Source organism: Rousettus aegyptiacus, unplaced genomic scaffold (genome assembly GCF_014176215.1).
Source record: "Rousettus aegyptiacus isolate mRouAeg1 unplaced genomic scaffold, mRouAeg1.p scaffold_m13_p_6, whole genome shotgun sequence".
In the NCBI taxonomy this organism is placed as follows: Eukaryota; Metazoa; Chordata; class Mammalia; order Chiroptera; family Pteropodidae; genus Rousettus; species Rousettus aegyptiacus.
In genome coordinates, this window is record NW_023416309.1 from 112,687,036 (window position 1) to 112,697,254 (window position 10,219).

Consider the following 10,219-nt stretch of genomic DNA (forward strand, 5'->3'; position numbering starts at 1 on the left):
TTTTTACCTTTCATTCCAGCTTCATTTCAGAGCGTCTTCTGATGTTTTCGAAGAGCTATAAGAAACCTTTTGAGAGTATTGGTGCTGTGTTCTGTTTTCTGTGATAACTGAATTCCCAGTGAAGGTGACTGGATTTTAGTTGCTTAATTAGGACATTTAACATCTTAATAATTTTGTATGAAGATGTCATAGATTTGAGTAGGGAGAGAAGAATATCAAATGAGAGCTAGCCCCCCCCCCCCTTTTTGGTAGATTTTCAAATTTTCCTGCTTTAAACCAGCCTAGTCTCAATTATCTAAAATTTCACAAATTAAACGATCAGTCATGAGGAGACCATTCTTTACTTTGCAAAATAATATACAATAAGATCTCATTCAATAGACTTTAATGCACTAAAGATATTCTTAATAATAAACATCCAGCTTATAACAACAACTTTTCAGGAATATAATTATTTAGATATATAAAGATTACTTGTCAGAAATAACTATCCAATCTTGTGTAGAGATTATATGTCTCATGTCAAAACCAAGAAATGTGTAATCCTTACCCAGTGAATTGATTGAATTACTTGATTTCAATAATCCTGTAAATTTTCTGTTGTGCAAATCATGCATTTAAACTGTAGCCTATTTAATGAAAAGTAAAACATATATTTTTTAATTCTCCAACTGGGTTGTAATCAAGTTTTGCATATTAAAAACATGAAAATCCCTATTCTTTGTGCCATTTTTGGAGTTTTACTAAAAATGAATTCTTTTCTTGGTCACAGATGCTTTCAGAGAATGAAGAAGCTATTGCAGGGATGGAGAGCTGTTTGTTAAGAGTGCATTCTTCCTCTGGAGCTCTCAAAAGACTAGAGAGCTGTGTGCAGAGCTAGACAATCTGGGCACCCAGCCATAAAACATCACCGCTGTAGCACGGATAGTTGTTCGCACCCTCCTGAGCCTTCCGTGGCTGCAAACCACAACAGAGGGAATGGCCTTGGGGAAGCAGCGTGCTGCTGTTGTGAACTCTTAATATTCTGTGTTGGTTCCCCGAGTTCCAGCTATGCATGGAGACCTCGGCTTTCTAAGATGCAGGAAGGATTAAGGATGGGCAAGAATATAGCTTCTGAAACATGTCTCTTCTAGGCCAGTGGATTTAAATATTTGCTCTAGGAAACGCGGAGTGGTGAGTTCCGTCTCTCCCTCTCTTTATTTGCTTCTTTATGGAGACACTTCTGTCCTGTTGGAGGATAACTCACCCGAAGGCAAATAGGATCATGGGGCTGCAGGGCCGCAGGGCCGCAGCACACAGGGCCCAGAGTCCCCTGGAATCTGTCTTCCAGAGAGCCCAAGGGATGCATTGGTCTGACATGGCTGGTTCCCACTTTACGTCCTCATAAACTCTTTTTGACACCATTTTTTTTTAATTTTTTATATAAAAATGTGATCTTTGTATGATACAAAATATGATACAAAAATATCATTATAAGGCTGCAGCATTTTCTGTGTCTAATAAATCCACATGATCTGCTGTAATACTTTAGAGCAGGGGTCCCCAGCCCCCAGGCTGCGGACCTATACCGGTCCATGGCCTGTTAGGAACCGGGCCGCACAGCAGGAGGTGAGCGGGAGTGGGGGGGGCGAGCCAACAAAGCTTCATCTGCATTTGCAGCCGCTCCCCCGCCAGCATCACCGCCTCAGCTCCGCCTCAGATCCTCAGGCATCAGATTCTCAGAGGAGCACGGGTCCCTGATGCCAAAGAGGTTGGGGACCGCTGCTCTGGAATCCAAACACCTGGACAGGTCTTTTTCTTTCGTCAAGGACTCTGATTTTCTTCTTTAGGACATTTTAGAAATTAATACTCTACCATTAATCTTCATGAGGTCTTTCCTCTGAGGGCCTGGAATGCAGACCTGTGGCACCTTAGTGGCTGGGCAGAGTGTTCTCGGCAGCGGGGTGGCCCCAGCCATGGCCGGGCCCTTCGGAAGCTGCGGACTGCTGAGCGCCCGCGCCGTCGTGGGGGCGTGCACATTGCTGAATTTATTTTATGTGCCCGGTCTCGCTTATTAAGCTCTCACGACCAAAATCAGTTGCTGGGCTGAGCCTGGCAAAGGTATTGTTTACCTTTTATTCCCAAAGATAATTTCTCTTTAATTACTCTTTTAATAAGCAGAGAAAATCTAAGCTAAAATAGCAACCGGGAATTAACGTAAGATCTGAAATTGGGAAACAGCTGCATAGGCACCGCTTATCCGTTTCCTGCCGTTTGTGCCGTGAAGAGATGTCAGCAGCAGAGTTGTTTAGAAATTGCGGGTGTGGGGGGGCGGGATGCAGAGTCGCCGACGGATGCGAAATGCTGAGGGCGGGGAAGGAGTGAGCCCGCAGGGCGTAGGCCCGGCCGGGCTCTTCAGGAGGCTGGTGTTGGAACGAGGGGTCCCCGGGTGGGGAGGGGAGGAGGTGGTGGCTGTGGAAGCAAGAACGGGAGTCACCGAGGACAACCGACAGTGGCGTCGGGTGGGAGGAGGTAGGAAGCGTCCTCGCGGGTAACCAGATCGCCACTTAAGAATAACCTCCAAGTAGGTCCGACGAGAATCCGAGCATCTGCTGCGGGACAGCGTCCCAGGACATGAGCGCTGCCTTCTTTAGCCCTCACGGCGCTCCAGGAGGTGGTTGCTTTCGTTAGTTCCATTTCACAGCGAGGACAGGCAGGCCAGACAGGAGGCGACTCCTCCGGGCCCGTCCGGCTTCCAGGCGGCGAAGCCGGAATCCGCAGCGGACAGCCCGCGCCAGAGCCTCGGATTCCCAGCTCGGATTGTCCCTTCCTGCGGTCCGCGTCCCACCGATCCATGTGCTGAAGTCAGCCCAGTGCTTTGGGGACGCTCGCGTGCGGTCCGCGTTTCTCAGCGGCTGCCCTGGAGGGAGGTGCTGTTGCGGGCTGTTCTCTAGGCGGGGAAGCCGAGGCAGAGTGTGGTTGAATAATTTCCCCAAAGCAGAGCCGCACTACCTGTGTCCGGGTCCTCTGCTGCCGAGGCCACGCTCTGTCACCCCCTGTCTGCCCCCCGAAACCCAAGCCCGGTCACTCATCCCTTCCTCTACCCCACGGACACGTGATGCCGTGTGTGGGCAGCAGCCCCATCTCCCTGCCCTCCTAGAGGTGTCCTCCTGGCGAGGGACATAGGCGCCCAGCCAGGAAAAAGCAAAACGACAGCAGCGACAGAAACGAGAGCAGTTAGACAGTGCGAACCGCCCCCGACGGGCACCCCGGGGGCGTGTGGCTGGGTAGCCGCGTCTCCCCGCTCAGGATGCCCGGAGGAGGTCCGCAAAAGAAACCCGTTTACGGCGATGAGCCCAGCGTTTCCCCAGCTCACGTGACCAGCAGACGTAGCTTTCTGGTCAGGGCGCCTTCCAGGTCGGTGAAACAGACTTTGGGGACGAGGAGAGGGCGACCCGCCGTGGGTGGGCGCGGTCCCGCGGCTGCGCTCCCAGCGGGCCCGGCACGGTTGGCGAGCTCTGCTGGCTGGAGGGAGACGCCCGAGGAGAGGGACGGGCACGCCGTGCTCGGCGATCGCTTTGCAAAGTGCCTGACACAGCCCCTCGGACTCAGGAGAGCACGCTGAGGTCTAGCGTGGGTGGAGGTTTGGCGTCGGCACTCGGGTTTAGAAGGGGCCGCGTGGCCACACACTCCTCTCTCTGGCTGGTTGAGAACTAGAGATGGTTGTCGCCGGGCTTGATGCGACCTCGGGGGTGGATTAGAAACTGTTGTTGAGCCAAGGTGCAGCAGATGGTCGGAGGCGAAATCGGAAGCATGAAAACCGTGGCCGTCGTCTAAGGTGACGCAGCCGTGGGCAGGCGTGATGGTGGGGCCGGACCGAAGGAAATGTGGAAGAGTCAGCAGACAAAACAGCGCGCTTGGAGCGGGCGGCGCCGCAAGGCGCGAGTTCTGGTGGGGGGGGGGCAGAGCGCTATCCGCCCTCCTGCGAGGTGCCGGAGAGGCTTCAGGTGAAGTAGAGACTCGAATGTTAAAACCTTTGGTTCTCTGCGTACATTGAGTCCTCTTGTTTATTCGTGCGAGGGTTTCCTGGTGATTTCCAGAGATCTAGATTCATTCTCTCTTCCCTCAGTGCTGCTCCCTTTATTATTATTGTTTTATGCTTACATTTTAAACTCTATGATGCTTTATTTAGTGAGATATACATTCTGAGATTACCATACAAGAAAATACTTAAGAAAATGAAGCCAAACTTACATAGACGTTCAGATTGCATAGAGCATCAGACATTTGTCTAAAATGTTTTACAAGCGTGTTCCAATGCCAAGTCCTTTCAGCAACTTCTATTACTGCTGTTTACAAATAAAACACTTGTGCTACCTCTAGTATCTCACAGAGAGTCCTTTTAAAATGCTGATGGAGAAAGATGACACGTAAGATAGCAGTCTCAGAAGAGCCTATTGTATGAGCTTCTGGGTAGAGAATTGATTCACAGCATAAATCAAAGTATGTAATGAGCCATGTAATAATAGGGTTCTGCTGTTAATTATGGTGAATACTCTCAACGAAATCAAATTTTCTCAGTACCATACCATAAAAAAATCTTAACTCAGACTTTATTTAACAGTTTCAAATATATCGTAAAATTTATGGATATTTCTGGACTATTGACAGAAAAGAGAGAAAACAAATCATCAGTATTTCCAGGAAGTTTAAGGTCAGATTATAACATAAACATATGCCAGCCTTAGTGGTAGCTGTGTTGAAATTACTGGAACCTTTTAAAGGTTAGATAAATTTAATAGATTCCTTAAACGTAAGTGATGTAGAGTGGGGTGGGGGAACCTTTTTCATTGTCAGGTGATGAGTAAGAACCTTGATCACCATTGTACCTTTGTATATGTTATGATTTTGCATTTAATTGATGAGCATTATTTATTCTCCCATTTTGTTTTAGGCTCTGAACCCAGCATCACCCCTGATGGCTTAGTGCTTTGTAAAAAACTTACATCGTCATGATCATTTCTCTATTCAGTTTTCAGTTACTCGATTGCAGGGATAAGAACATGTTTGTCTTTGTATATGTGTAGTATTCTGTGGATACTAAGATAAAATTTTTCGGTTTTATTTTGGTCATCTTCAGATATGTTGCTTCCTCCAGGGATAGAGGGGAAAGGGAAGAGGTTGACCTACGCTTTTCCTCCTTTTTTAAAGTCTTTTTAGGATAGTAACTGACCATAATTCCAACTAGTCTGCGTAGCCTGCAGGGATGTACCTGCAAGTGTGAGGAGAGCTGCATGGACGAGTCCATCTTAAGGGCCTCAGTGGGGCGCCTCGCACTGGGTTTTATGTGGGTACCACAAGGAATTGGCAGTTCCTTTTCCCGAGGCCCCTAGGTAAGTGCCACCAAACGAATTGTGAAAAAAATAGGTGTGACATTTCTTATGGACATTTGAATTGTAGATGTGATAGATAAAATTATACAGAATGTTTCCCGGTTTGCCTTTCACAGATCTGGTGACTATCTGCAGATGCTAGCCCACTAGGAAACTAGGAAAGTGAGTTATAACTAATAGGGTCATTCCGTCCAGTCTGGAATGCCTGGTTAGCGTACGTTAAACTCGCTGTTCAGTTCTCTGGGGGGTTCTGGAAATCAGATCACATTTTAAAAGGATGTTGTCAGAATTCTTTCTCTTGAAATCAATTTATGTTGACTCATAATTTAAGTTCTCCTTTGCAAAATTATTAGATGGGGTTATTTAACTATATATATGCCTATTTAACCTTCATTGGCAGAATTTTGATTACATAGATCCCATAGCCTAAGAAAATGGCTATTTTGCTTTAATTTGTGATTTTCCAACTAAATCTCAAATTAGCGGGCTTAAATTTCAAAATTCAACCTTTAGGATCGTTCAGAAGATTTTCTAGCTTTTTATTTGTATTTACCATAGCCTCTCTCCTCCCCCTTTTTAAATTTGCTCATTTCATGTTATCTGGTTTGGGAATTTTGTTTTGGTTTTTTTTTGTTTTGTTTTACCTTTTCTTTCCTGAAACTTTGAACTTCAGAGATGGGAGTAAAGGCTGGGTTGAGGCAATGGGGTAAAGTGTCTTCTTTTCATTTCAAGGTATGTTCCAAAAAGCCTGTTTGCTCTGAAGATACAAATTCACAGCTGGAGGAAGGATTCTAAACTTCCAATAGCTATAGTTTTGAGTTCTTATGTGCTAAGCACAGAGCGCTTAGTATGTGATCTCATTCATTCTCATCAATAGGGGAGGAATCTGTCATCACCCTCATTCAGACGAAGGAGTGGTTTTCGATTTTATAAAGATTTAAGAGATCTTTGGGGCCCCAGATTTGATCTGTGGCCTCTGACCTATTGTAATTTCAAGATGTTATTAAATATTAAGTCATCTGTGTCTAATAGTACCATTTTGGGCTCCAAAAATATATTAAGAGAAAACTAACTCTGATGTGTTTGTAAGAGATGTTATTTATATTTGCAAAACCTGATGATAAGTGATCTTTTCTCTCTGTTTTCTAACTCTGGCGTCTAGACTGCAGCTTAGGCAGGAGCGTGTCTGTGAGATAAACACAGGCCTCTCGCAAGATGTCTTTCCCTGCCACAGCAGCAGGTTTTGCCTAAAGAATTATTCGAAAATTAACGTTAGTGAAGAATTTAAGCCTATTTAAAGGGATTCTAGTTTTGATCCAAGTTATAAAAAGCAGGACGGCATTTCTGTAAAAATCTGTGCCACCTTGAAACTAGAATGCGTTAGTTAATGGGTAACCTGGAAGTCAGCTGCCTTTGATACGTAAGAGCAGCATCTGAATGGGTGATAACTGTCTTCTGTCTAATTCAGCTACTTCCCGCTCAGTCTCAAATCTCAGTTGGAAAGCAATTTCCCTTACTTGACCCATTTTCCTTCTGCATTGTATCGTTCTTCTGGCTCTTCCACACGAAACGTTTGAAGGAATGGAGTGCTCGTAAGCCTTTATAGACTCAGGAGGCGAGGGGCTTCACACACCTCCTGGGGACTGAGCATGCTGTCTTTTGTTTCATTATTTGGCCGTCTGGTTGGAGGGATGACAGTTTTGCTTCTTTACTTAGATATCACAGTTTCTAGAAGATATATATGTTAAGTGACTGAGATTGGTAAGAGGCATATGGGTATAGAGGAAAAACAGATGTGTGGTTAAGGATCTTGTTTAGTAACATGGACAATTTAAGGATATTATAGTTTTAGTAAACATATCTACAATAGGCCTAACATTAATATATCCATATTTTTAAATGTTTATTTCTCCGGACGCCTAGGTCTCTTGGTATCATTGTCTGATTGTCATTAACACCTCCATGAGTCTCAGCTATGACATGCTACCATGCGATAACATTTATTTCACATCTGTGGCTTTACAAGCACTTGGATTAGCTTCTGTCCTTGCCAGATCAGATTCTCAGTGTCTAACACACCTCGCATCATGCCGGCTGCTTCACGAAGCCCTCTCTGTCATCAGTCATGTGTTTTCTCCGTCGACACTCGTCTTTGGTGACCTCATTCCGTCCCTTGGGTTTAAATGCTTCAGGTAACCTGAAGACTCCTAGGCTTTCCATCCCAGACTCCGTGTTTGCGTATCTGCTTGCCTTCTCCAGACGAGTTTAAAGAGCATTTCTGCCTCACCGTCCTTAGGAGCACCGCCGTCCTCGTCACTGCAGCCCAAGCCTTGGGAGTCCCTCTTGACTCCTTTCTTTCTTTCCATGTATAATCGGTAAGAAAGTAAACAAGAGATTTCTAAATAACCCATGGAAAAAGGTCACAAGGGAAAGCTAGAAAATATTTTGAACTGAATAAAAAAAGAAAACACAGCATATCAAAATTCATGTGATGCAGCTAAACTGTACTAAGAGGGAAATGTATAGCTTTATATTTCTATATTAGAAAAAGAGAAAGATCTCAAATCAATAACTTAAGCTCCTACATATGAATCCAGAAAGTAAAGAACAAATTAAATTCATGGTAAGCAAAAAGAAGAGACTAAGATTAGATTAGAGTGGAAATCGATGAAATAGAAGCAGAAAACCAGTAGAGAAGATCGATAAAACTAAAAGCTGGTTAATTGAAAGGATCAAAAAAATGGACAAACCTGTAGCTAGATTTACCAGGAGAAAAACAGAGAAGACAGAAAGTACCGAAATTAAGAATGAAAGAGGGGCATCAGTATTGATCTTAAAGAAATTAAGCCAGTACTATGAATAATAAATTATACCAACACATTAGACAGCTTAGATGAAATAGATGAAATCTAGAAATAGACAAATTACCAAAACTCACTCAAGAATTAAATATCCGAATGGTCCTATAACAGGTAAAGAAATTAAATTTGTTAATAAAAATTTTACTACAAAGAAAAGCTCAGCTCATGTTGGCTTTCCTGGCAAATTCTGTCAAATATGAACTACTACCAAGCCTTCACAAGCATTTCCAGAAAATCAAGGAGGGAACATTTCCCAGCTGGTTCTGTGAGGCTGGTATTGCCCTGATACCAAAGCCAAATTTAGCACAAGAAAATCAAACTGTAGCCCAAGATCTCTCATGAATATAAACACAGAAATCTTCAAATATTAGGACACCAAGTAGAGCACCATATGAAAAGGTCATAACCAAGTGGGATTTATCCCAGGACATGATCATCTCATGCAGGAAAAGAATTTGACAAAATCCAACATTCAGTTATGATCAAAATGCTCAGGAGATTAGGAGTAGAAAGGAACTTCTTCAGCTTGATAAAGGGTGTATAGAAAAAGCATACAAAACACACAAAGTTAGTGTTAATACTCAAGGATGAGTTACTAAATGTTTTCTGCCTAAAATTGGAAACAAAACAAGAATGTCCAAGTGCTTTACTTCTATCGAGCATTCTTCTGGAGATTCTTCTAGCCTATGCAACCAGGTAAAGAAGAAAAAGGCAGCTAGATTGGAAAGGAAGAAGCAAACTGTTCTCACCCACGGACAACATGGTTCTGTATGTAGAAAACCCTAAAGAATCCACAAAAAAAGCTACTAGAACTAGTATACAGGTTTGACAAAGTCACAGGACACAAGATCAATATACAAAAGTCATTTGTATTTCTATATGCTAGGTGTAAACAATTCGAAAATGAAATAATGAGAACAATTGCATTCACCATAGTATAGCATCAAAAAGAATTACTTGAGAATAAGTTTAGGAAAAAAAGTAAAAGCTTTACTCTCAAAACTGCAAACGTTGCTGAGAAAAATTAAAGAAGATCCAAATAATTGGAGAGACGTATGTTCATGGATAGGAAGACACAATATTGTTAATATAGCAATTCTCTCTAAATTTATCTATAGAGTTAATGCAATCCCCATCAAACATCCCAGAAGGCTTTTTTTTTTATTTTGCATAAATGAACAAGCTGATTGTAAAATTTATATGGAAATGCCAAAGCAATTTTGACAAAAAACAAGGTTGAAATACTTAACATTCCCAATTTAAGAATATACTACGAACCCGACGCAGTTAATGACGAGTGTAGCGTGGCGTGTGACGATGCACAAAGAAGTGGAACAAAGTCGCGCGTTCAGAAATAAATCTTTATATTTGTGGTCGAATCGGAGTTTGGACAAAGGCGCCAAGGCAGCTCCGTGGGGGAATCCGTGTCTTCAGTGAATGTGCCGAAACCATTGACTAGCCACATGCCCCTCCCCCAGGAAGGCGATTTAAATTCTTACCTCGCACCAAAATGGATCACAGACAAGTGTAAGAGCCGAAACTGTACAACTGTTAGAAAAAAAGGAGAAAATCCTCGTGGCCTTTGGTTAGAAAGTTTATAGGTGCAACGCCAAAACAGGAAAACACCGTAAAAGAAAAATGATAAATTAAACTTCATCAAAATTAAAAACTTTGTGCTTCAGAAGATACCATTGAAAAGCATGAGCAGGGACTCAACAGACTGGAAGAGGTATTTTCAAACCATGTAGCCGATAAAAAGCTTGTACTGGGAATACGTGGAGAACTCAAAATTGACAAAGCCAATTAAAAAATGGACAAAGGATTTCAATAGTCATTTCACCAAAGAAGATTTACAAACGGGCAATGAGCACATAAGGTGCTCGGCATTATTAGACATTCAGGAACTGAGACGTGAAACCAGGCGACCCCACTCGGGATCCAGGGGATCGTCTTCAGGCGGACGGAGGCGGTGAGGAGGATGTGGGG